This window comes from Portunus trituberculatus, chromosome 13 (genome assembly GCF_017591435.1).
Source record: "Portunus trituberculatus isolate SZX2019 chromosome 13, ASM1759143v1, whole genome shotgun sequence".
NCBI classification, from domain to species: domain Eukaryota; kingdom Metazoa; phylum Arthropoda; class Malacostraca; order Decapoda; family Portunidae; genus Portunus; species Portunus trituberculatus.
In genome coordinates this window covers 6,111,781-6,139,280 of record NC_059267.1, presented here as the reverse complement: position 1 = coordinate 6,139,280, position 27,500 = coordinate 6,111,781, and the positions used below count along the sequence as shown (strand labels likewise).

Here is a 27,500-nt window from a genome sequence, read left to right as displayed (position 1 = left end):
TTTTTTCCTTTTCGTTTCCTCAATTTTTTCTCCATTTTCTTTTACTGGACTTATTTATTTATTTTTCCTTTTACCTTTACGACTCAGCTGGAAGAAAATGGGAGTAGGACGGGGGGGTGCCATGAAGGGGTAACTGAAGGGAACTGGGTGAAATGGACTAGGAATATTCTCTCTCTCTCTCTCTCTCTCTCTCTCTCTCTCTCTCTCTCTCTCTCTCTCTCTCTCTCTCTCTCTTTTCTTTTATTCATACTTTTATATCCCTATGAATATAAAGGGGAGGTACGAATGGGTAGAGAGAGAGAGAGAGATGCAAAATTAAAGCTAGGTCAAGTTGTCCCTCTTGATTGGTTCTACATAAACCTGGACTCTCTCTCTCTCTCTCTCTCTCTCTCTCTCTCTCTCTCTCTCTCTCTCTCTCTCTCTCTCTCTCTCTCTCTCTCTCTCTCTCTCTCTCTCTCTCTCTCTCTCTCTCTCTCTCTCTCTCTCTCTCTCTCTCTCTCTCTCTCAACACGGTTCATGGATCGTTTTGATTCACCACATTAGTTTCACTGTGACCGTTCACACCAGGCGAATCGAGTCTATTCAAATCATGGCGATTCAGAATCAGTGATTGGTTTGGACCCATTTTTTCATCATTCAAGGCTATTCAGCCGAGGAGTAAGCACCATGCTAGTGAACGTCCTAATCAATTTAGTACGAGAATGACGTGCTATATATGATCCCAGTGATCCTATGCGCCAAGATCATGTACATGTATTGTACCGAACCATAGAAGGAATTGCTGTAGCCTACGAATTACTGGACAATGTTATTCTTTATATTTTGAAAACATGGCAACAGAAAGCGTTATTGATATGTTTACATATTTTCATGTGGCAACTGTAGAGTGTATCTCTACTTTTGAAATGCGTGATATAACGTAAATATCAGTCAGCCAGGCACTAGACAGTGGGGAGGGGTATAAATTTCCTTTTGTTAACCCCTGTGCCTCTCATTTCGTTCACTAAATACTACGGTATGGCAAGTCACATAAAGTAAAAGTTAACGTGAAAAATACTAAAATTAACATATCTGTAATTGTTTTAACCCCTTCAATACCAGGACGTGTTTTCAAATTCCTTCTGGTGACTCTTTGCTGATTTGATACACCTTCACAAATTTATGTTGGGATTAAAATAGTGAAGACTGTGGCCATTTATCCTCTGACCTCCATACACCCTTCCTAATGTCATAAAAATGGTCTAATCGTGCACAAATCTCAAGGTAAAAATACGTCCCAGAACTGAACGGGTTAATATCCTCTTGATATCTTCAGTAAGCCTAATTAAAGAGTAGATGTGATGACGTGGTATCAACTGGTGTGCCCATTTCTTCCACGATGAATGTATGTATCAGTGGATCATTCTGTCCTGCCACTCAACAGCTTCACCTGGCGAGACAAAGTATTCTCTCAGTGTCACGAACTGACATGACTTCTGCTGTAGGCCTAGTACTTCTTGTTGGTGACAGGCTCCACCAGTATCATAAATTATTCTGTGGTTATCCTAAAGAAATCCTAAAACATCTCCGGATTATTGACCAAATCTGGGAACAAATGTCCAAAGCTCCCAAATTCAGGTCTTCTAGAATTAATGGCATGCACCTAGCTGCTGTAACACTGCTATTTCTGCAAAAGCTAATACGTCCATACTTCGCGAGTGTTGCCTTGGTATAGAATCATTTGAATGATGTGAATCAGTTGGAACTAGGCAGATTCAAATTGACTCGATTCAAATAATTCTTCATGAATGGAATTGATTCGATTTGCTTAGTGTAAACGCAGCCTTATTTCATGTCAGTTTTCCCATGTTGCTTGGTACTTTTCCCAACTATTTTTCATGCCAGCGAAATCTGGAGGAAGTGGTGGGTAGGGAGGAAGCTTCTACTGTACTGTCCTGTCTCTTTTCCCTATTGATAGTTATAAGTAGTTACCAAGCAGCCTTGAAAGAACCAGTAGGTCTGCTGCTGTTTGGCTTTTCCTTTGTAATCCTCCTCCTCCTCCTCCTCCTCATCCTCCTGCCAAACCCAGGATGAAGTCACTGCTGGTCATAACCTCAAAACAGATTCCAGATTTTAGGGGACACTTTAGTGGTTGAGTCCGAAGTTCGCCTAGTGGGTGACTCGATGGTACGTGACCAACTACCCAAATTCTGTGGATTTTCTTCAGATGGCGGGTGAAAGCGCTTCTGCTTCCCAAGTGCTGGGCTGGATGACATCACTGCAGCGTCTGATGATGTCACTAATAATTGCAAGAACAATACACTTTTTCTAATTTGTGCTGACACTAGTGACGTTCATTCATCGCGTTCCGAGGAGCTGCTTGACAAATATCCTCGTATGATCAGGCAGTTCAAAAGTTACATGAACTGCTCAAACATTATCATCTCTGGAATTCTGCCACGGGTGTGGGCTGGAAGTAAATTTTACGACAAGGCCTTCAGCACTAACAACTGTCTCAAAACTTTGTGTGCCAAAGAAACTGTTCACTTCATTAATCTTTGGGATCACTTTTACTTTGATACTCATCTCTATTGAGGAGATGGTAGCTATCTAAATCCCTTAGGGGCAGCCCGCTTTGGAAGGCTGCTTTGTAATCAGGTTTCCAGCATCACAGCAAAAAACGTTTCTAACGACTCCATCGTGAAGGAGGGACAAGCCAGATCGATCCTTGACTCAGAAAGCATAAAAGTTTGTTATATTAATGCGCACAGTCTCTGTAACAAATTCAAGGACCTGGAAGCACTCATAGCCATGGCAAAATATCATATTATTGGAATTACTGAGTCTTGTCTTGATACGTCAAATAGAGATTTTATTGTGGAATATGATTTACAACCCTCTTCAATTTTCAGTTGCAAACGCAAGAACAGAGTCGGTGGAGGAGTCATCCTATATGTTCATAATTCTCTCCATCTAATTTTAATGAAAACAGAGGTTATCAGTAACGTGGACATAGTCTTTATCGAAATTAAAAATGCATCTAGCAAAGTAAAAATTGGCTTAATTTATAAACCCATGGCCAGTCTGCACCCATCGATTATGACCTACCAGAACTAGTCTTTGAAACAAGTAATCATTACGAGACCGTCATCATGATGACTTCAACTTGCCAGTAGCGAGATGGGACGATTTAATTACCGCGCATACAGGAAGAGAGCTGTACCCCAGTTTGCTTGAGAGTGGTTTATTCAACATGTCGACAAACCAACACGCGATAATAGTATTTTAGATCTTCTGTTAACAACTGATAATCTAGTAAATGATGTTACTGCTGGCCCAGCATTTAGTACTAGTGATCATCAGATCATCACATTCAACATTGTATGTAATTAAAGAAGGTCCAGCCAAAGATAGCAGGAAAAAGGTACTGGACTACCAGAAAGCAAACTTCTGTAGACTCCGTTCACTTTGAAGCAATGCAGACTGGAATGAAACTAAGTTGACAACAAATATTGGTAAGTCGTGAGAACTCTTCACTGCTAAACTAAATAACGCCATAAGATTATGCGTTCTACTTCGAAACAGACGATCTGTGACGAATAATAAACCAAAGTGGTGGAATGTTAAGATCAAAGAAAGCCTTTCTCGGAGGAAGCTTTTGTACTACAACTATATATCAACCAAGAGTGAAGCAGACAAATTAGAACTTTGACTAAATCCGTTATGAATAAAAAAAAATAATAAAGTAAAGCAAGAAAAACCTTGAAAAATATATAGCAGAAGCTAGTAAATCAAATCTCAAAGAATTTTAGATACATTAATAACAGAAAGGCACTTGTATGCATTATTGGACCAATTATTGAAAATAACGGTAGTTATACGAACAATGAAAGCGAAGTGGCCCTAGTATTAAAAAAGATTTTACAGATCTGTATTTACTGAGAAAGACTGCCTGTCAGCTCATTCACTGGAAAATAGGAATCAAAATTCAATGGAGAGTTTTCCCATTACTAAAAGCGATGTTATACACATTATTGATACAATGAAGGTTTGTAAATCTCCTGGCCCAGACAAAATTCCTTGAATTATGAAAGAAACCGAACACCAAGTCAGTAAACCACTCTCTATTATGTTTATCAAATCTCTAACAGATAGCAAAGTTCCATCCGATTGGAAACGTGCAAATGTAAGTCCAATCTTTAAAAAAGGCGATAAACCACAACCAGCCAACTATCGACCAGTTAGTCTTGCATCAGTTGTATGTAAGCTAATGGGGGCAATCATTCTCAATAACTTTATAAAATAATGATATGATAAATGACTCACGACATGGTTTCCGCAGCAAACGTTCGTGCTTAACTAACTTACTTGTCTTCCATTATGTTTTTGACGTTTACAGTGAGAGTAGAGCAGTAGACTTTGTGTACTTAGATTTCCAGAAAGCGTTTGATAGAGTTTCACATAAACGTTTACTCCATAAAGTCTTGTCACACGGTATCACTGGCAATGTTCACAATTGGGTAAAAGACTGTATGGCTTTCTGAGCGGAAACAGAGAGTTGTTGTGAACGACTTTTTCATCTAGTTGGCTTCATGGAAAAAGTGGCAAACCACAGGGATCTGTGCTTGGTCCTGTTCTTTTCATGTTATATGTAAATGACATTGATGATGTCTTCACGTGCAAGGTATTAAAATTTGCTGATGACACGAAAATTGGCTGTAGAGGAATCACTGGTCGAAAAGGAGAAACACTTCAGTCTGACTTAGATTGATAGACTAGCTGGGCCAGCAAGTGAATTTAATTGTTGACAAATGTGAAGCATTGTACATCGGCGTTAAGAACAGTCAACTTCAGTATTTGATGCATGGTTGACAGTTTTCTGCAGTAAATAAAGAAAAAGGTCTCGGAGTCCCTAATAACGAGCGATTTGAAACACGGCCAGCACTGCTCACAGGTGGTCAAGACAGCCAACAAACTAATAGGCTTTCTTGGACGTGTCTTTTAAAACAAATCAGAAAAAAAGTAATATTAAAATTCAACAACTTGTTTTTCAGACCCCATCTTGAATACTGTGTATACAATTCTGGGCACCTTATTACAGAAAGGTCATCAAAAAGCGGGAAAGAATCCAACGCAGAGTGATTCCTAGGCTGAGAAACAGACCTTATGAAGGAGACTCAAGGAACTTATCTCTTTAGTCTCTCAAAACGTAGAGTTTGGCATTATCTTCCCTCTAATGTCGTCGATTGTGAAACAGTTTCAGTCTTCAAGAACAGTTTGGACAAGTGTCTGGGTACTAATCCTCAGCTTCGATATGATCCCATGTCTTGAACGTTCGTTTAAATAGAAGTAGATTTGTGGTGTAGGGGAGTTGGCTGGCAGTGCCCGGCGGTGGTGGTCGACTCTTTCCCGACACTTTTAGTTGTAGTGATAGTGACGCCTAACTCTTCTCGTTCCTCATCAAAATTCCCATACAGTCATTCCATGTTGTATGGATTTTCCTTATTTCCTGCCAGCCTTAGGCTGGAGGGAGTGGTGGGTGGGGAGGAGCCGTCACCTTTGCTATTCTTTTTCTCCAGCACTGGTTTAGATTGAGTAGACCACAAACAGCCCAGTAAGGACCAGTAGGCCTGCTGCTGTTTGTCCCTCCTCTGTATTCCTTTGTATTCTCCTTCTCTTCTATTTCCTTTCATCTTAAGTTTTGTTTTGATTTTTTTTTTTTTTTTTTTTTTTTTTTTTTTCATCTTTGTCCCTCTCCTCCTCCCCTCTTCCTCGTTGTATGTGGGCTCGTGTGTAGTGTATACTGAGGATATTTGTATAAGGAGGGAGATGAGGGGTGGTGTTGGGGGTGGAGGGGTGACGGAGTGGGGCAGGTGTTGTGGGGGGAATGTTCACCTTTGTGTTTCCCTCTTCAGGTAATTGCTTTCGTCCTCCTGAGGGCACGGCGAGGTGTACCTGTGTGTCTGGAGGAGGTGCTGAAGGAGGGAGAGGGAGTGTGGTAGTTTTATAGAATGTAGGAAGAGTGGAAGGAGGGATGGGAGAAAAACTGATGAAAGTATGGAAGGAAGGAACGAAGAAGGAAGATATTGCAGCCAGTGATTATGTAGGAGTGGAAAGAAGGAAGGAATAGAAATGTAGGAGGTAAGATGTTTGAAGGAAGCAATGAAAGAAAAGAAGAAATGAATGAGAGAGAGAGAGAGAGAGAGAGAGAGAGAGAGAGAGAGAGAGAGAGAGAGAGAGGGAGAGAGTTAGACTGAATATAAAAAAGGATTATGGAAATAGAGGTGAAAAGGAAAAAGAAAAATGAAATGACTTGATTTTTGAAAAGAAAAGAAAAGAGAAAAGAGATTGATTTAATTAAAGGTATCAGAGAGAGAGAGAGAGTCAAAGAAAAAAGGGAGAAGATGAAAAGGAAAAGGAGAAACTGATGAAAGGAAAGCTGAGGAACAAAGGCGACCATTAGAGAGAGAGAGAGAGAGAGAGAGAGAGAGAGAGAGAGAGAGATTGAACAAGATAAAATAATTGAATTTCTGTAATGGAGTTGGATTAAGGGAATTATTATTATTATTATTATTGTTATTATTATTATTATTATTATTATTATTATTATTATTATTATTATTATTATTATTATTATTATTGAAGTTATTATTTTTATTGTTCTTGTTTTTTTTATTTCAGTTGTTTTTATTGTGTAAATTCTTCTTCTTCTTCTTCTTCTTCTTCTTCTTCTTCTTCTTCTTCTTCTTCTTCTTCTTCTTCTTCTTCTTCTTCTTCTTCTTCTTCTTCTTCTTCTTCTTCTTCTTCTTCTTCTTCTTCTTCTTCTTCTTCTTCTTCTTCTTCTTCTTCTTCTTCTTCTTCTTCTTCTTCTTCTTCTTCTTCTTCTTCTTCTTCTTCTTCTTCTTCTTCTTCTTCTTCTTCTTCTTCTTCTTCTTCTTCTTCTTCTTCTTCTTTCTTAATTTTTTCTCAATGTTCTTTCGTCTTCCTTCTCCTTTCTTAGCCCTTTCTTCAATCCTCCTCCTCCTCCTCCTCCTCCTCCTCCTCCTCCTCCTCCTCCTCCTCCTCCTCCTCCTCCTGCCACTCTGCTGATGAAGGCGGCTCTGGCAGACTAAGGATAACGAGTCAAATGAATAACCTAATGAGATCGGCAAAGCGTGCAGCGCCATCATGGGATTTCACCTTGCGCCGAATGGTCTTGCGCAGTCTGGCGATTCTTGTTATTTTTTCATTTATTTCATATTTTGTGGATTTTTAGTATTATTAGTGATGTTAGAAGTGAAATTAAGGAAAAAAACTCTCTCTCTCTCTCTCTCTCTCTCTCTCTCTCTCTCTCTCTCTCTCTCTCTCTCTCTCTCTCTCTCTCTCTCTCTCTCTCGCTTTTTACATGCTTCATTCAATTTTCTTTATCACCTTCCCTCTCTTCTTCATCCTTTGTTTTCCTAATTATCCCTTCCTCCTCTTTCTTCCTCCTTTCTTCCCTCTTCCCTCTCCTTATCTTCAATTTCTCTCTTCATTATTCCTTCTTTGTTATTCCTACTCTTCTATCTACCTTTCCCTTCCTCCTCCCTTCTCCCTTCCCTCCATCTCTCCCTCCCTCTCTCCCTTCTTTCTTCCCTCCATCTCTTCTTCCCTCATTCAGTTTGCTAACAAAAGCAATAAGAGCAAAGAGAATCCTGAAATTTTCCTCCTCCTCCTCCTCCTCCTCCTCCTCCTCCTCCTCCTCCTCCTCCTCCTCCTGCTCTTTGTATTCATTCTTTTCCTCACCCCATTTCTTTTCTTTCTCCTTGTTATTTTCTCATTTGTCTTTTTCCTGTTCCTCTAATTGTGTGTTCTTTCCTTTCTTTCTTTCTTTTTTTCTTTCTTTCTTTCTCTACTTTCTTTTATCTTTCTTTTTCCTTCCTTCCTTCGTCCCTCTTCCTTCCTTCCTTCCTTCACCACCACCACCACCACCACGACTAACAAAAGGAAAGCAAAATGAGAGAGAGAGAGAGAGAGAGAGAGAGAGAGAGAGAGAGAGAGAGAGAGTTGGATGATAAAGAGGGAAGGAAATGAAAAGAACAGTGAAGGAAATGAGCTGCTTCATTCGTTTGAGGCTTTGAACCACAAAAAAGTGAAGCATTTGGAAGGAGCAGGAAGAGGAAGAGGGAGGAGGAGGAGGAGGAGGAGGAGGAGGAGGAGGAGGAGGAGGAATATACATGGTTGGAAGGATAAGGGAAATGAAATCATGAAAATAAACTGGATGAAAGAAAGAAGAGGATTAGGAGGAGGAGGAGGAGGAGGAGGAAGTGGAGGTGGAAGAGGAAGAGGAGGAAGCGGAAGGGATAGAGAAATGAGTAATCAAGCTAATAAACCAAATGAACGTAAGAGAAAGAGGAGGAGGAGGAGGAGGAGGAGGAGGAAGAGGAAGGGATAGAGGAGGAAGAAGAGGAGGAGGAAGAGTATGCATGGAAGGAGAAGAAGAAGAAGAAGAAGTAAATAAACTGAATGAATGGAAGAGAAGGAGGAGGAGGAAAAGAGGAGGAGGAGGAGGAGGAGGAGGAGGAAGAGGAAGAAGAAAGAAGAAGGAAGGAAGGAAGGAATGCGAGAGAAGTAGAAAAGGATAAAATTGAATGTGTGAATGTAATCTGAGAGAGAGAGAGAGAGAGAGAGAGAGAGAGAGAGAGAGAGAGAGAGAGAGAGAGAGAGAGAGAGCTTTGATTGATCGTTGGCAGAGATGAGAGAGAGAGAGAGAGAGAGAGAAATTTGTACTCAGTCACCTTATTGTGTCCTTCCCCTCTCTCTCTCTCTCTCTCTCTCTCTCTCTCTCTCTCTCTCTCTCTCTCTCTCTCTCTCTCTCTCTCTCTCTCTCTCTCTAACCTCCTGCTTTGCTCTTCCTTCTATCATATTCTCTCCTCCTCCCCTCTTTCCCCTCTCTCCCTCCCCTGTCTCCCTTCCCTCTCCCTCTCTCCCCTCTCCCTCTCTCCCTGACGTAATCCCTCCCATAATTTACAAGTTACACCGTGACCTAATGACGCGGCTCTGAAATATACAACCCTCTGATTAATAACTTCCCTGTTTCTCCTTCATAAATTCAGGGTTTTTTTTTCCTTTATTAATTAGCTTTTTTACTCTCTCTCTCTCTCTCTCTCTCTCTCTCTCTCTCTCTCTCTTCTCTCTCTCTCTCTCTCTCTCTCTCTCTCTCTCTTGTTTTATCTTCATTTACCTTACCTTACCTTGCCTTCCATTTCTCTCCCCTTTCCCTCTCTTTCCTCCACTTTGCCTGACTTAAGCGTGTGTTTCGGAACCTCAAAGTTTGAATGAAGCATCGAGGCAGTAAATGAGACTAAAATGAAGCTTCGAATAGGCAGTTCCGGAGCGCTGGTTCGAAGCAGAACGTTCCTCTGGCGTTTAATATTGTCTGATGTGAAATATTAGAGGTGCTTTTGTCCATAAAATTGTGAAGGAGGAGGAGGAGGAGGAGGAGGAGGAAAAAGAAGAAGAGGAGGAGGAGGAGGAGGAAAGGGGGCAGAGCGAGGTGGAGGAGGAGGAGAAAGAGGAAGTGAACCCTCTCTCTCTCTCTCTCTCTCTCTCTCTCTCTCTCTCTCTCTCTCTCTCCTCCATTTATTCTTCCTTTAGTCTGTTTCTCCTTTTATCTATCTCTCACTTTAGCTTTTCTTCCCTTTAATTTCCTCCTCCTCCTCCTCCTCCTCCTCCTCCTCCTCCTCCTCCTCCTCCTCCTCCTCCTCCTCCTCCTCCTTCTTTATCTTCTTTCTCTTTAACTCTTTTACTAACCGAACCGCTCTTTAGACTAAAATCCTTCTTATTCTTCCTTTTAATCCTCCTCCTCCTCCTCCTCCTCCTCCTCCTCCTCCTCCTCCTCCTCCTCCTCCTCCTCCTCCTCCTCCTCCCTCCGCTCGATAATTTGCACTTCCATTTCTCTAAGATATGACAGTCTCTCTCTCTCTCTCTCTCTCTCTCTCTCTCTCTCTCTCTCTCTCTCTCTCTCTCTCTCTCTCTCTCTCAGTGGTAATGAGAGAGGGATGTGATAAAGAGGGAGGTGTTGAGAGGAAGAATTGAGGAGGAGGAGGAGGAGATGGAGATGGATGAGGAGGAGAAGGGAGATGAAAGGAGGATTAGCACGGATGAGTGAGTGGATGCGAATGAGAGAGAGAGAGAGAGAGAGAGAGAGAGAGAGAGAGAGAGAGAGAGAGTAAAAAAGAAAATAAGATCAGAATAGGAAGGAATAAAAAAGATAAATTGACAAGGAAGAAAATAAATAGAAAACAAAGACATGGGTGGAAAATTTGGACGAGTGAGTGAGGAGGAGGAGGAGGAAGAGGAAGAGGGGAAGGAGGAGGAAGAGGAGGAGGGTTGTAGCTTCTCGCCTGAGGGAAAATTTAAAATGAGGGAGAAGGGAAGCGTATATGGGAGAGAGAGAGAGAGAGAGAGAGAGAGAGAGAGAGAGAGGTGGACAGAAAACAGGCGTAAAAGAAAAATTTTCCCCTTGTGTTCCTCCATTATCATCCTCTCCCTCTCCCTCTCCCTCTCCCTCTCCCTCTTTCCCACACACCTGTCTCTCTCACCTGTGTCCTCATCTCCATTTTACGTGTACCCTTACCTTAACTCTCTCTCTCTCTCTCTCTCTCTCTCTCTCTCTCTCTCTCTCTCTCTCTCTCTCTCTCTCTCTCTCTCTCTCTCTCTCTCTCTCTCATATTTTCCTCCATTTTCCCTTCCTTCTTTCCCTATTCTTTCATTATCTTTGAATTTTTTTGTCACTTCTCCTCCTCCTCCTCCTCCTCCTCCTCCTTATATAACTCATTGGTGCGTCCTCAGCTTGAATACTGTGTGCAGTTCTGGTCACCATATTACAGAAAAGACATTGAAAAACTGGAAAAGATCCAGCGTAGAGTGACCAAGATGATTCCAAGATTGAGAAACAAGCCGTATGAGGAACGACTGGAAGCATTAAATTTATTCAGCTTAACAAAGCGCAGGATAAGAGGAGACCTAATCGAAGTTTTCAAAAATTTTCAGGGATATAACAACCTTGATGTAAACAAATATTTTACCATTGATCATTCCACCATGACAAGGAATAATGGATTTAAAATTACACCAAAACGCTTCAAAACCCACGAGGCAAAGCACTTTTCTTTAACAGAATTGTTAACTTTTGCAATAAGCTTCCTTCAGAAATAGTAAACAGTACTTCCATTGCATCATTCAAAAACAAAAATAATAAATATTTAAAGAATAACCCCCAATAAGCTCTCTTCTTCTCCGAATAATTAAACATGATATCAGTATGTCTATTATTGTGTGTAACTTTCCTATAGATAGATATGTAGAGTTCACTGTAGGGTGAATAATAGAATCTCCTTTCATCCTTTCTTGTGAAAATTCCATGTCAGTTTTTCCATACTGCATGGTACTTTTCAAACTATTTTCCATGCCAGCGGTGGGTGGAGTGAGTGGTGGGTGGGGAGGAGCCTTTTCCTGTGCTGTCCTGTCTCTCTTATCTGTAGCCAGTTAGAAGTAGTTAACAAACAACCTCGGAAGGGCCAAGAGGTCTGTTGCTGTTTGGCTTTCCTTTGTTTTCCTCCTCCTCCTCCTCCTCCTCCTCCTCCTCCTCCTCCTCCTCCTCCTCCTCCTCCTCCTCCTCCTCCTCCTCCTCCTCCTCCTCCTCCTCCAAACTTGAAAGGAATTTCACGTTTGAGGTAATATTACCATTTCTTTCCCCTCCCCCTCTATTTTTTCCCCCTTTTTTTTGCCATTATACTGTAATAGATGTTCAAAAGGAAGGGATCACGCCCCTGCCCCCAATATTCCTCCTCCTCCTCCTCCTCCTCCTCCTCCTCCTCCTCCTCCTCCTCCTCCTCCTCCTCCTCCTCCTCCTCGAGAATACTATTGAAAATGTGGAAATTGGACCAGAATTCAGTTCCAGCGATCATCGCTCCTTAAAATTCACCATAAATTTTGACAAAGGAAAAGTGAATGAAAGTAAAGAAAAAGTGCCAGACTATCGGCGTGCAAACTACACAAGACTCCGTATGCAGCTTGCATCCATTGACTGGAATATACTGCTGGAAACACCAGATGTAGATAAGACATGGGAGGTGTTTGCTGAAAAGATAAATGATACAGCTAAGATGTGTATACCACTAAGAAACAGAAGGAAACTACTAAACACCAAACCGAAATGGTGGAATAATGAAATTAAAAGCTGTCTTCTAGCAAAGAAAGAAGCATACAACAAATACAAATTAACACAGCATAATAATGATAAATTAGAGCATGACAGATTGCGTAGAAAAGCAAAAAAGTTGATAAAAAGCAGCAAAAAATCTGTAGAAGCTCAGATCGCAAACTCCTGTAAAACCAACCCAAAGGAATTTCACAGTTATGTAAAATCCAAAAGAGTCTTAGCCTCAACAATTGGTCCACTCATAACAGAAAACGGAAACCAAATAGATAACGAAGCTGAAATGGCAAACGTCCTAAATAGATTCTTCTCAACAGTCTTCACGACTGAAGATGTCCAAAATAGTCTGCCCATGCCAGAGCCTCAGGCACAAGGCAAAACACTGCCTGACTTCATAGTTACAGAAAATGAAATCCTCACAGTCATGAACAGCATGAACGTAAACAAAACGCCTGGACCAGACAAGATATCACCCAGGCTTCTCAAAGAAGCGAAAAATGAGCTCGTGAAACCACTCACGATTATATTCAATAAAACTTTACAAGCAGGAAAGTCCCCAGGAGTGGAAGCTAGCAAATGTCACGCCCATTTTCAAGAAAGGAAATAAATCACTCCCAGCTAATTACAGACCAATCAGCCTTACTTCAGTAGTGTGCAAGCTGATGGAAACGATAATCAGAGATAAGATTGTCAAATTTTTAGAAGAAAATAAGATCATGAAGGATTCACAACATGGTTTCAGAAACAAGAGATCCTGCTTAACAAACCTACTAGACTTCTTTTATGAAGTTTTTAACTCGTATGACGAGACAAAAGCAGTGGATGTTATTTATCTTGATTTCCAGAAAGCTTTCGACACTGTCCCTCACAAGAGGCTAATCAGCAAAGTAAAAGCTCACGGCATAGCTGGAAATACCCTGAAATGGCTGGAAGACTGGCTCTCTGACAGAAAGCAACGAGTTGTTATAAATGGAAAAGAATCAGAGTGGCACAATGTGAAAAGTGGTGTTCCTCAAGGCTCTGTATTAGGACCAGTTCTTTTCATTGTTTATATTAATGATATTGATGAAGGAATCACTTGTAAAATAAGCAAATTCGCGGACGACACCAAAATAATGAGCAAAGTTACATCAACGTCACAATGGCAAGAACTACAGTGTGACTTAAATAAACTGACACGCTGGGCAGAAAAATGGCAAATGAAATTCAATATAGAAAAGTGTAAAGTCTTACACATTGGAAGTAACAATGTACAAGCAAAATACGTAATGAGTAATGTACCTCTGGAAAGTGCTGAGAATGAAAAAGATCTTGGTGTTGTGGTGTCTAAAGATCTCAAGCCGAGCAAACACTGCACAGAAGCAGTAAAGAATGCAAATAAATTAGTTGGGTTCATTGGAAGAACCTTTGAATTTAAATCAGAAAAAGTTATCCTTACTTTATATAACTCATTGGTGCGTCCTCAGCTTGAATACTGTGTGCAGTTCTGGTCACCATATTACAGAAAAGACATTGAAAAACTGGAAAGGATCCAGCGTAGAGTGACCAAGATGATTCCGAGATTGAGAAACAAGCCGTATGAGGAACGACTGGAAGCATTAAATTTATTCAGCTTAACAAAGCGCAGGATAAGAGGAGACCTAATCGAAGTTTTCAAAATTTTCAGGGATACAACAACCTTGATGTCAATAAATATTTTACTATTGATCATTCCACCATAACAAGGAATAATGGATTTAAAATTACACCAAAACGCTTTAAAACCCACGAGGCAAAGCACTTTTTCTTTAATAGAATAGTTAACATTTGGAATAAGCTTCCTTCAGAAATAGTAAACAGTACTTCCATTGCATCATTCAAAAACAAAATTGATAAATATTTAAAGAATAACCCCAACAAGCTCTCTTCTTGTCTGAATAATTAAACATGATACTATATTAACTTTCTTATAGATAGATATGTAGAGTTCACCGTAGGGTGAATAATAGAATCTCCTTTCATCCTTTCCTGTGAAAATTCCATGTCAGTTTTTCCATACTGCATGGTACTTTTCCAAGCTATTTTCCATGCCAGCGAAAGCTGGAGGGAGTGGTGGGTGGGAGGAGCCTTCTCCTGTACTGTCCTGTCTCTCTTATCTGTAGCCAGTTAGAAGTAGTTACCAAACAGCCTCGAAAGGACCAACAGGTCTGTTGCTGTTTGGCTTTCCTTTATTCCTTTGTCCTCCTCCTCCTCCTCCTCCTCCTCCTCCTCCTCCTCCTCCTCCTCCTCCATCTCTTCCACCTTCTCCATCTCATCTCATCACCTCCTTTCCCCTTCACTACACCTTCATTTCCTCGCTTCCCAACACACACACACACACACACACACACATATACACACACACACACTTAACTTATACCTTTAATCCATTTAGTACTGTGACGCATTTATATATTGGTTATTGAGGATTAGATGATTTTATATACATTAGGAAGGGTCTGTGGAGGTCCGAAGAATAATGGCCACAGTCTTCACTATTCTAATCCCAACATATGTTTCTGCAGCTGTATTAAATCGCCAAATAGTAAGCAGAATGAAAATGAAAACGTGTCTTGGTACTGAAGAGATTAATTAACCTTGACCGAAGTTAAACTAACCTAACCAAACATTACCTAACCTAATCTAACCTAACCTAACCTAACCTAACCTAACATTACCTAACCTAACCTAACCTAACCTAACCTAACCTGACCTCATCTTACCTTACCTAATCTAACCTTACCTTATTTTAGCTTTCTTTACCGTACCTTACCTGAATAACGTACAGGGCAGCACAGGCAAGGTAGAGGCAGGTAAGCTGGGAACAAAGGAAGCCACACCTGTGAAGCAATACCTGTGATATACCTGCTGGTTAATGAGGCAGACAGAGAGAGAGAGAGAGAGAGAGAGAGAGAGAGAGAGAGAGAGAATATGAAAAAAAACAGAAGAGAAACCAAGAGGAGGAAGGAAATAATAGAAGGAAACTAAAAGAAATAGAAATTGAATATGAATAGAAAAAAAAGGAAAGGAATGAGAGAGAGAGAGAGAGAGAGAGAGAGAGAGAGAGAGAGAGAGAGAGAGAGAAAGCCAGGTGTACAATAGGGAAGAGTGTGTGTGTAATGAATGGAGCCTCAGTATTGCCCGGCAGGTGAAGTGGAATGAGAATGGGAATGGGAGGAATATGGGAGGGAGGAACGAGGGAAGTGGGTGGAGGGAGGAGGGAGGAGGGGGAAGGAAAAGGGAGGGAATGGAAGGTAATGGTGCATGAGGAAGATTGGTGCTGGAACGAGTGGACCTGAAGACTTGGTGAGGAAGAGGAAGAGGAGGAGGAGAAGGAAGAGGAAGATAGAAGGAAGAGGAAGAGGAGAATTTGAACATAAGTAGAATTAAAAAAAATATTTGATTCCCAGACACACTATATAAAATTCTCTAGTCGCTTTTTTTTTTTCGTAAATTTTTTGGGCATTTTTTTCAAACTTGTAAATTTCAGATCAGGAAAATTGCATGTTTATTGTACTTCTTCTTCTTCTTCTTCTTCTTCTTCTTCTTCTTCTTCTTCTTCTTCTTCTTCTTCTTCTTCTTCTTCTTCTTCTTCTTCTTCTTCTTCTTCTTCTTCTTCTTCTTCTTCTTCTTCTTCTTCTTCTTCTTCTTCTTCTTCTTCTTCTTCTTCTTCTTCTTCTTCTTCTTCTTCTTCTTCTTCTTCTTCTTCTTCTTCTTCTATGTATGTCTTCTTCTTCCTTCTTCTCATCTTCTTCTTCTTCTTCTCCTCTCTCTCTTTGTCTTCCTTTGTGTGTTATTTATCTTATTCATTAGTTTTATTCACACTCATTTTCTTCTTTTGCAGGTGAGTCAGAACCTCCCCTCCCTTGGCCTCATCAGTGACACCAGGTAACACTCTCTCTCTCTCTCTCTCTCTCTCTCTCTCTCTCTCTCTCTCTCTCTCTCTCTCTCTCTCTCTCTCTCTCTCTCTCTCTCTCTCTCTCTCTCTCTCTCTCTCTCTCTCTCTGTGCTCTTACAATGCTTCGCTCTTGGCAATTGAGTAAAGCAGATTATGAATGAGAGAGAGAGAGAGAGAGAGAGAGAGAGGCGTTGAGTGATAATATCAATTCCCTGCAGACTCTTGAAGCTCACACACTTGACTCATAAGAAAGAGGAAGTAAGAGGAAGATTTTGCGGCTCCTCCTCCTCCTCCTCCTCCTCCTCCTCCTCCTCCTCCTCCTCCTCCTCCTCCTCCTCCTCCTCCTCCTCCTCCTCCTCCTCTTGTTCCTCTTGTTTGCCTCTTCAGAATTTCCCTCCTCTCCTCCCTTTCCTCTTTCCTTCCATTTTTGTCGTATATCTTTTATCCTTCCTCTTACTTACTCTCTTACTCTTCATTTCTTCTTTCTCTTCTTTCCTGTTTTCTTCTTCTTCTTCTTCTTCTTCTTCTTCTTCTTCTTCTTCTTCTTCTTCTTCTTCTTCTTCTTCTTCTTCTTCTTCTTCTTCTTCTTCTTCTTCTTCTTCTTCTTCTTCTTCTTCTTCTTCTTCTTCTTCTTCTTCTTCTCCTCCTTTTATTTTATCACATTCCTTCTCCTTCAGTGTTTGGTAGATGAGGGCAAGATGGCTTAGAGAGAGAGAGAGAGATAGAGATAGAGAGAGTGAGAGTTATATATCTCACTAAGGAATTAAATTTTATAACTTTCATGTGTGTGGTCTTCAATCTTTCCTTCCTTGCCTCATTCCTTTCAAATACTTCCTTCCCTCTTTCCCTCTCTCCTCTCCTTCCCTCCTTCGTTCCTTCCTTCCTTCATTCCTTCCTTTCTTCATTTTTTTCTTTCCCTTTTCTTCCTTCCTTCATCTTTTTTACCCTCCTCCTCCTCCTCCTCCTCCTCCTCCTCCTCTCATGATTCCTTTCCCTTTCCTCCTTTCCTTTCTGGTCCTCTTCAAAATATTTCCATCCTTCCTTCAATATTTTCTTCCTTCATCCACTTACCCTCCTCCACCACCTTCCTCCTCCCTCTTCCTCCTCCCTCTTCCTCCTCCCCTCTTCTCATCTCGTAACTATTTCCTTCCTACCTTCCTTCATTCCTCTCTTCCCCTTACTCTCCTTTGTCTTCTTTCATCTTGTAACTTTTCCTTTACTCTTTCCTCTCCTCTCTTCATCTTCTATGTTTCCTTCCTTCTTTCTTTCCTTTATTCATTCATTCATTTTGTCTTCCTCCTCCTTTTTTTAACTTCACCTGTCCCTCTCTACTCTCCTCATCTATGTCGAACTCGCCCCCTCCCCCCATGTCGAACCATCCATCCCGTCTGATGCCAAGAAAATCTGATCCCAGGATAGAAAGTGAAGAAGTTACAAGGAAGTTAGACGGAAGTTAGTGTCGCGTTCGCCTTTAAGTTGAGTGTCAATATCGCAGCGGGAGAGGCGGTGGTGTTATCTCCCTCCTGAGGCCTCTACTTTGGCACTTCCCCCACGTGGCACCCCTCCCTGGCACTCCCTACTGCTACTCCTCCACTGGTTGTCTCATCCTCCCTTGGTTCTCTCATCCCACCTCTGACACCATTTCTTGTCATCTCTCTCTCTCTCTCTCTCTCTCTCTCTCTCTCTCTCTCTCTCTCTCTCTCTCTCTCTCTCTCTCTCTCTCTCTCTCTCTCTCTCTCTCTCTCTCTCTCTCTCTCTCTCTCTCTCTCTCTCATTGCTTTGTTTTTTTTCTTTTATTACTCAGTTTTATTTCCAGTATATTTAGTTTCTCTCTCTCTCTCTCTCTCTCTCTCTCTCTCTCTCTCTCTCTCTCTCTCTCTCTCTCTCTCTCTCTCTCTCTCTCTCTCTCTCTCTCTCTCTCTCTCATGTTTCCTCTTTGGTACTCTTGTTTCCATGTTTTCGTGTTTTTATTCACCTGGCAGTCTTTTCTTTGTTTTCCCTTAATATTTTCCTGTTTTTCCTCTTTTTACTGATATTTCCCTGCTGTGTTTTCTCCCTCATACTTTTCTTTTTCTTTTCCTTTTTGTTTTCTTTTCATGTCCTTCATTGGCATCTATTTTGGCACAGTTTGGCACTTTTGTCCCCTTTTTTTATTTCCCCTTTGTTTCCCTTATGGCACAATTTTCTACTTTTCCCTTTTCCTTTTTGGCATAATTTAGTACTTTTTTATCTTTTTTTCCTTTTTTCCCTTCTTTTAGCAGTTTGGCCCTTTTTTCCTTTTTTTGGTTTTGCATTTTTCCTTTTTTTTTTTACTCAGTTTGGTACTTTTCCCTTTTTTCCTTTCTTTCCCTTCCCTTGGCACAGTTTATTTTTTTCTTTTCCTTTTTTTTTCCTTTTTTCCTTTTCTATTTTTTACTCATGTTGGTACTTTTTCCCTTTTTCCCCTCTTTTCCTCTTTTTTTTCCTTTTTCCCCTTCTTTTGGCACAGTTCAGTATTTTTTCCCTCTTTTCCTTTTTCCCATTTTCCCCTTTTCCTTATTTTCTTGTTTGACAGTTTTGTACTTCCCTTTTTGTCGTTTTTTTCCGTCTTTTCCCGCTTTGTCCTATTGGCAGTTATTTTTTTTCCTTTTGGCAGTATGGCACTTTTTTCCCGTTTTTCTTTATCTTCCCTTTTTCCTTTTATTTTTTCCTTTTGGCACAATATGCTACTTTTCCTTTTTCCCTTCATTACTGTTTTCCCTTTTCACTTTTTTTCCTCTTTTGGCACAGTTTGGCATTCTTTTCTCTTATATCCGCGTGTCATTTCCTGTTTTCCCTTAGTTTCTCTCCCCTCACATTCTTTTCCTTGTCACTGTAGTATTTTTGGCACCATTAGCACTTCCAGGCACTCATTCCTTATAAACAAAGTGACATTTCCCTCAGCGCTTTCCTCTTATCTTTTTCCTCACCGACTCTTCCTGGCACTTGTTCTTATCACAAATTTTTGGCACTTGGCACCTCTAGGCACTAAGTTTTATATCCTAGTGGTATTTTCTTCACATTCCTTATCTTTTTCACTGTGGTACACTCAGATTTTCCTGGGCATTATTTGGCACTTAAATTGGCACCCCTTTTGGCACTTGACACTTCCAGGTACTAAGTTTTATATCCATTTACTATTTTTCCTCTTCGTTTTCTTTTTTTTTTTTTACTGTGGCAGTCTCAGAATTTCCTTGACACCGCTTGGCACTTAGTTGGCACCATTTTAACGCTATTGGCACCTCTAGGCACTAATCTTCATATCCTCTTAGTGTTTTCCCCTTCTCCTTCCTCTGATTTTTTTTTTTTTTTTTTTTTACTGTGGCAAACTCAGAAATTCCTTGGCACTGTTTGGCACTTGGCAATCCTTGGCACTAACTTTTATATCCACTTAGTAGTTTTCCCTTTCGTGTTTTCTTTTTTTCTTTTTACTGTTGCAGTTTAAGAATTTCCTTGGCATTATTTGGCACTTAGTTGGCACCATTATTGACACTATTGGGACCTCCAGGCACTACGTTTTACATCCACTTGATATTGCCCTTCGCTTTCCTCATCTTTTTTTAATCTGGCAGTCTCACAATTTCCTTGGCACTGTTTGGTCCTAATTTTTCACATCTTTTGACACTTGACATATCCTGACACTAATCTGAATTCATATCCACTTAGTATGTTTCCTCTTCTCTTTCCTCTTATCTTTTTTTTTTTTACTGTGGCAGTCTCAAAATTTTCCTTGGCACCGTTTGGCACTTAGTTGGCACCATTTTGGACACTATTGGGACCTCTAGGCACTAAATTTTACATCCACTTCATATTTTTCCCTCGCTCCTCTCGTCTTTTTAATGTGGCAGACACAGAATTTTCTTGGCACATTTTGGCACTTAATTGGCACCACTTTTGACACTATTGGCACCTCCAGGAACTAAGTGTTACATCCTACTGGCATTTTCCTTCGTTTTTCTCATCTTGTTTTATCGTGGCAGACTTTCCTTGGCACATTTTGGCACTCAGTTGTCACACCTTTGGCACTTTGCAGGCACTAACCATTATATCCATTTAGTATTTCCCACATCGCTTTCCTCTTTATTTTGTCTTTCATTCTACTGACCTCTCCTGGCACTGTTTGGCACCAATTTCTGGCACCCTTTTGGCACTGTTGACACATCTAAGCACTAATATTCAGTTGGCACATCCTGGCACTAACCTATCCATGTGGTATTTTCCTTCACTTTCCTCGTAACTAATTTTTTTTTTTTTTTTTTTTTTTTTATAGTGAAATAGACTAAGTTTCCTTGGCACTGTTTGGCACCCATTTTGGCCCTATTGGTACCTCCATTCCCAGTGAACCCTCCGTGGCAGCCATTGCGGTGCCTGACTTTAATTCCTCTTAGTGCTTTCAGGGTGTTGTGTTTCACGTTCCCGGTGGCACTGCTCTGTGTGTGGCACTGGTGAAGTTTGGCCTTAGTCTTGGTGGCACTGGAGTTTTTATATATAGTTTTCTTATTAAGTGATTATGTAATAGAAAATAGCGTCGTTTTATTGCCACTGTTGTTGTTGTCGTTTTAAATATTGTTTTAAATCTTGTTATCGTTATTTTAAACCTTGTTGTTTTAAATATTATTGTTTTAAATTTTGTTGTTGTCATTGTGTTGTTTTAATCTAGTATGTTGCTGTCTTTGTTGTTGTTTTAAATCTTGTTGTTGTTGTTGTTTTAAATCCTGTTGTTGTTGTTGTTGTTGTTGTTGTTTTGAATCTTGTTGTTTTGAATCTTGTTGTTGTCGTTGTTGTTTTAAACGTCCTATGTTTCCCTGTGTATTGTTTTTATTTTCTCGCAACTCTCAAGAAAACAAAAGAAACAAAGGGAACAGTTCTGCACGGCGCTGAAAGCAGAGAAGAGAGAGAGAGAGAGAGAGAGAGAGAGAGAGAGAGAGAGAGAGAGGTGGGCGGAAGTAATGACGAAGCGAAGAATATAAGAAGAAAGTTAAGGAAAAGTGAATGCTTGTGAGAGAGAGAGAGAGAGAGAGAGAGAGAGAGAGATTAAAACACAAGGATAGAGGGGTGAAAGAAGAATACATGAATGAAATAAATAAAGAAATGTAAGAAAAGAGAAATGAAGAAGAGGGAAGGAGGAAGGAAGGAACGAAGGAACGAAGGAAGGAACACGCCACACGCAATGGACGGAAACTTGTATTGAAGGAGACACTTTGGTCTGACCTGACTGGAAAGGAGGAGGAGGAGGAGGAGGAGCAGAAATGGGATGAGAGGAGACAGGGAAGAAGAGTAAGAGGAGAGAGATGAAGAGGGTGAAACGAATAGAGGAAAGGACTAGAATAAGAGAGAGAAGAGAAGAAAGGAAAAGGAGAGAGAAGAAGGGAAGGAAGGAAAAAGGCAATGAATGGAAGGTGAATAAGGAGGAATTTGTAGATGAGGACAATAGGCTTCAGAAGGAGGAGGAGGAGGAGGAGGAGGAGGAGGAGGAGGAGGAGGAGGAGTGTTGAAGAGAAGATAACTGGAGAGGATTACTGTTACGTGGACAATACAGCTCTCTCTCTCTCTCTCTCTCTCTCTCTCTCTCTCTCTCTCTCTCTCTCTCTCTCTCTCTCTCTCTCTCTCTCTCTCTCTCTCTCTCTCTCTCTCTCTCTCTCTCTCTCTCTCTCATGAAATAATTAATTTAGAGAATTGAACATGTGTGTGTGTGTGTGTGTGTGTGTGTGTGTGTGTGTGTGTGTGTGAGAGAGAGAGAGAGAGAGAGAGAGAGAGAGAGAGAGAGAGAATGTATAAATGTATGTATGTATGCTTGTATGTATGTGTGTGTGTGTGTGTGTGTGTGTGTGTGTGTGTGTGTGTGTGTGTGTGTGTGTGTGTGTGGTGACGAACGATCAGAACATGTCTTGAGTGCAAAGGAGGAAGAAGAGGAGGAACTGGAAGTGAAAGAGGAAGAAAAAAGGAGAAAGGGAGGAAGAAGGAAGCGAATGAAGATGGGAATTAGCAAACTGGAATAGAAGAGATGGAGGAGGAGGAGGAGTAGGAAGAAGAAGAAGAAGAAGAAGAAGAAGAAGAGGAGGAGGAGGAGAACGAATTTCATTACCGGAAAACTTGTGATTGTTGGAGAGAGAGAGAGAGAGAGAGAGAGAGAGAGAGAGAGAGAGAGAGAGAGAGAGAGATTCCCTGCCTGGCTCCATTCTCCCTCCCAAACGATGATGCTAAATGAGGGAGCAAAGGAGGGAGGGAGGGAGGGGGAGGGAATGAGAGAGAGGGAAGGAGGGAGGAGGGAGGGGAGGAGAGAATAAGGGAAAGACAAAAGGAAGGGAGAAAAAAAAGTTAGGGGGAGAAAAAAATATACATTATAGTGGTCTGCTTTTATTCAAGAGACGCTTCCATTTACTAGAGAGAGAGAGAGAGAGAGAGAGAGAGAGAGACTAGATAAAATAAAGTTGACAGATTGAATTAAACAGTTACATACACAATAACAATTAAATAATACACTGAAATAATAATAATAATAATAATAATAATAATAATAATAATGACACGAGTAAAAATGAAATAAAATAAAGAGGGAAAGAAATACACTCTCGCTGATAGAAATGTAGTATTGTAATTGTATTGGGAACAGTTATATTTGGAGCAATATTGAATTACTTTTCCTATAATTAGTCATTTAATATCTTGAGTTTAGTTAATTCATTTTATCGAGAGAGAGAGAGAGAGAGAGAGAGAGAGAGAGAGAGAGAGAGAGAGAGAGATTCCAGACCGATAAAACAAACACAGTCAAGATGAAAAAGAAGAAAAGAAGGGAGTGAAGAAAGGAAAGATGACAAAAGGGGACAAGTGGAGAAGTGAAAGAGGAAGTGAGGAAAAAGAGGAGAGAACGGAACGACATGTAAAGGAAAGGAAGGAGGAGGAGGAGGAGGAGGAGAGTGATAGGAATAGAGGCAAGGGAGAGAGAAGTCAAGAGGGGAGGAGAGTGATGAAAGAAAGATAGAGAGCAGTAGAAGGAGGAAGAAGTGGAGGAGAAGGAGAAGGAAGAAGAAGAAGAGGAAGATTCTGCATAAACTATTTAGGTCAAGTATTTTCTTCTTTCTCTTTTCTTTTTTCTTTTTAATTTTCTTGTTTTGATTGAGGAAAAAAGAGGAGAGTAGAAAACAATCATACTTTGCCACCACCACCACCACCACTACTACTACTACTACTACTACTACTACTACTACTACTACTACTACTACTACTACTACTACTACTACTACTACTACTAAATAATACTGACTAGCATGATTTTTTTGTTTTCCTTTTTTTCCCATTTCGAGTCGAGTCCGTGTGTTTCCTTTGTTCAAGTTTCCCAGAAGTGAGCGTTGTTATTACCGTGTGTGTGTGTGTGTGTGTGTGTGTGTGTGTGTGTGTGTGTGTGTGTGTGTGTGTTTCTTGAAGATGCTCACCACTTGCTTTATGAGATGCATCTGTCGTGTTCTTAAAGATGCAAGGCTTCTGTATACTCTCTCTCTCTCTCTCTCTCTCTCTCTCTCTCTCTCTCTCTCTCTCTCTCTCTCTCTCTCTCTCTCTCTCTCTCTCTCTCTCTCTCTCTCTCTCTCTCTCTCTCAGATGTACAGCAATCTCCCCACGATGTACGAGACTTGTTCCTAGAGTTGTATGATGACGAGTCTGGCCGGGAAGCGATAAGGCGTATTGTGGCACAAGTACGGCACTTCCTTCCCGCCAAAGTACGATGCTCAGTCTGGCAGATGTACGATGATTGTCTTCGCTTGTCGGCTTTCCCTCGACCTGGTTTTTGTTATCCCGTTAAAAAGATGAAGAGATGGATTGTGTTTGTAAATGTTTCGTCTTGTCTTGTCTTGCCTTGTCTTTCCTGTTCTTGTTGAGATTTATTTGATTCTAGAGAAGTTATTCGGGTTTATAAGGGTGTTTTGATGATTCTATTGGAAGTTATTGGGGTTTATAAGTGTTTTAGTGGTTGTAGTGAAGTTATTGTGGCGTGCATGGATGTTCTAAAAGGTTCTAATAGAAGTTATTGGTGTTTACATGGCTGTTTTGATGATTCCAGTGGAAGTCATTGGGGTTTATAAGGGTGTTTTGATTGATTCTAGTGGAAGTTATTGGGGTTTGCATGTGCTTTGATGGCTTTAATAGAAGTTTTTGAGATTTATAAGGGTGTTTTGATGATTGTAGTGTTTGCAAGGATGGTTGTGATTCTAGTGTAAGATATTGGGGTTGTAAGGGTGTTTTTGATGATTCTAGATTAAGTTATTGGGTTTGTAAGAGTGTTTTAATGATTCTATTAATATTTTCATGTGACAATTATTGGGATTCTCAAGAAAGATGTAGCGATTCTAGTCATAGATTAACAGACTCGAGTTGGAGTATTTAGAACTTATGAAGAATATTTTCGTTTATTATTTTGTAGTTTAATAGGATTTTAGTTTGAGATGTTACAATTTTTAGAGACATTTTGGTTATTGAACCGATAGTTTAACAGTCAATCATCCCTTTCTTTGCTACACTCTGTAACTCCCTGCCTACTTTTCTGTATTTCAACATCCATGACTTGACTTTATATATAAGAGGAAGGTTTCAAGACACATATCCCTTTATTTTGCCTAACTCTCGGACCTGCATGGGGACTGGAAACTAAGTGGGGCCCTTTATTTTTTCGTTTTATGTAACCCTTGGCCAGTTTTCCTCTCTTACATAGAAAAATACGAGTCATGTGAAATTTCCAAGGCTTTAGCAACCGTGCAACCTGAACTCTTGCATCAACAACACCCAAAGCACCCACGAGAACACGAGTAATGATCTGTGAGGCTCTTGAAAACAGTCCAGGCAGCGGCACAAAGCTTAGCAAAAATACGGGACAAGATTGCTAAGATATCCAGTGGCTGCCTGATGTACGATGACTGTGGTGCGTGTACGGGGGTCATGTTTGTATCTTCCTCCCGCGTTGCCTCTAGTACGCCTGGCAGAACTGGTGTTGTTATTTGGTGGGGGTAAAATTTATAGTCTTTGCTCGCCAGATAGTGTGTTTGTTGTTATTTATTTCGTGTTTTATATGCTTACACGTTTCATATAAAGGTGTTGATAATTTAGAGAGAGAGAGAGATGCAAAGTTGAGAGAGAGGAGGAGTTCAAGATAAATAAGAGAAACAAGGCAAAGGATGACGGGAAGAGAAGAAGAAGTGAGGAAGTGGAAAATAAAAGCAAGAAATATTTGATAACACATCGTACATGGAGTTAATGGAGAGGGAAGGAGAGATTGCCTGTGAGATATGGACAGAGAGAGAGAGAGAGAGAGAGAGAGAGAGAGAGAGAGAGAGAGAGAGAGAGATTCGTGTCTTTCTTATTTGTCACTATCTGATACACGAAAAGAAAAAAAATACTTCTCCTTCGTCTTTTTCTTCTTTTTCTTCTTCTTCATCTTTATTTTCTTCTTCTTCTTCTTCTTCTTCATCTTGATCTTCTTCTTCTTCTTCTTCTTCATCTTTATCTTTATCTTTATCTTTATCTTTTTCTTTTTCTTCTTCTTCTTCTTCTTCTTCTTCTTCTTCTTCTTCTTCAGTAAATTCTACGGACTTCTTCTTCATTTCTTCTTCTTCGTCTTCTTCTTCTTCTTCTTCTTCTTCTCTCTCTCTCTCTCTCTCTCTCTCTCTCTCTCTCTCTCTCTCTCTCTCTCTCTCTCTCTCTCTCTCTCTCTCTCTCTCTCTCTCTCTCTCTCTCTCTCTCTCTCTCTCTCTCTCTCTCTCTCTCTCTCTCTCTTATCAGACCTTTAGAAGTTTGAGTTAATTTCCTATCACTTCAGACCTGCCAGAGTTGACGTTAAGTGAGAGAGAGAGAGAGAGAGAGAGAGAGAGAGAGGAGGAGGAGGAGGAAAAAGCCATACATATTTAGTAATAAGATGGTTTGTTTCCTCCTCCTCCTCCTCCTCCTCCTCCTCCTCCTCCTCCTCCTCCTCCTCCTCCTCCTCCTCCTCCTCCTCCTCCTCCTCCTCCTCCTCCTCCTCCTCCTCCTCCTCCTCCTCCTTTGTTCTTACCATCGATTATTGGTCGTGTTATTTTTTTTATGTTTATTACTTGTTCTGAAACGTTGCAACTCTCTCTCTCTCTCTCTCTCTCTCTCTCTCTCTCTCTCTCTCTCTCTCTCTCTCTCTCTCTCTCTCTCTCTCTCTCTCTCTCTCTCTCTCTCGCTAAATTGAAAATATTTTACTCACAGGAATTTCTCATAGGTGGTGAAGGGTGAGGAAAGGGCAGGAGGAGGAGGAGGAGGAGGAGGAGGAAGGAAGGAAGGAAGGAAGGAAGGAAGGAAGGAAGGAAGGAAGGAAAAGAAAATAAGGAAGGTAGGAGGAGGAACTGGAACAAGAAAAGGACAAAAAAAAGGAGGAGGATGAGGAATAGGAAGAAGAGGAGGAGGAGGAGGGAAATGAGAAACTGAAAGAAAAATAGAGGAAGGAAGATTGACAAGGAAAACAAGGACTGGGTATTGAAACGAGGAAGACAAGGAGAGGAGGAGGAGGAGAAGGAGAAGGAGGAGGAGGAGGAGGAGGAGGAGGAGGAGATGACAGTTAGATGACACCTTTGATCACCTCTCACGCTTGTTGACAAAAATAAAGGTCTCTCTCTCTCTCTCTCTCTCTCTCTCTCTCTCTCTCTCTCTCTCTCTCTCTCTAATTTATGCAATACTTTCCATCTTATTACCTTGTGTGAGGCGCTGAGAGAGAGAGAGAGAGAGAGAGAGAGAGAGAGAGAATACCAACACGTTTCTTCTCTAATGTGAATATGAAAACAACAACAACAACAGCAACAAGAATATGAACAACAACAAAAAAACAAAACACAAAAATGAAAATAGAAAACGAAAAGAAAAACGAGAAAAAGAAGAAGAAAAGAAAACGACACTCAGCGGGGTAACTACACTAAAATCACACGAAAAGTAAAAGAAAACGGGAAAAATATGACCCACTCTGTAAAAAAAGAAGAAAGAAAGAAAAAAAGAGAGAAAAAAAAAAGAAAGACAGCAAAATGTAGACCAGGGATTCCCACAGTCTTCATAAATTTTACTTCGCTAGTCTGGTTAGGTTAGGAACGAGAGAGAGAGAGAGAGAGAGAGAGAGAGAGATAGATTTGGAGGGGAGAGAAGGGAAGGCTTGTTGTGGTATTGGGGGTGAGGTTGTACTAGGAATAAGAGAGGGAAAGGGGAAAGAGGGGATTTTGAGAGAGGAATGGGGGAGCTAGTTCGGGGAGGGAGAGGTAAATTGTGTGGTGTGGAGGGAGGAAAGGGAGGGGAAAGTGGAGGTGATGGGTGGTGGGAGAGGGTGTTGTGCTGGAAATAAGAGGAAGAAGGGAAAGGAAGTAAGGGGAGAGGGAGGGGAGATGATCGTGTTCAAGTGAGGGTGTAGAATTTTGG

The 27,500-nt window shown here is 40.8% G+C and overlaps 1 protein-coding gene across 1 annotated transcript in view; it reads left to right on the top strand.

Moving 5' to 3' along the window:
• LOC123502983 (inositol polyphosphate-4-phosphatase type I A-like) overlaps positions 1-27,500 on the top strand; it is a 91,991-nt gene that overhangs the window by 22,603 nt on the left and 41,888 nt on the right.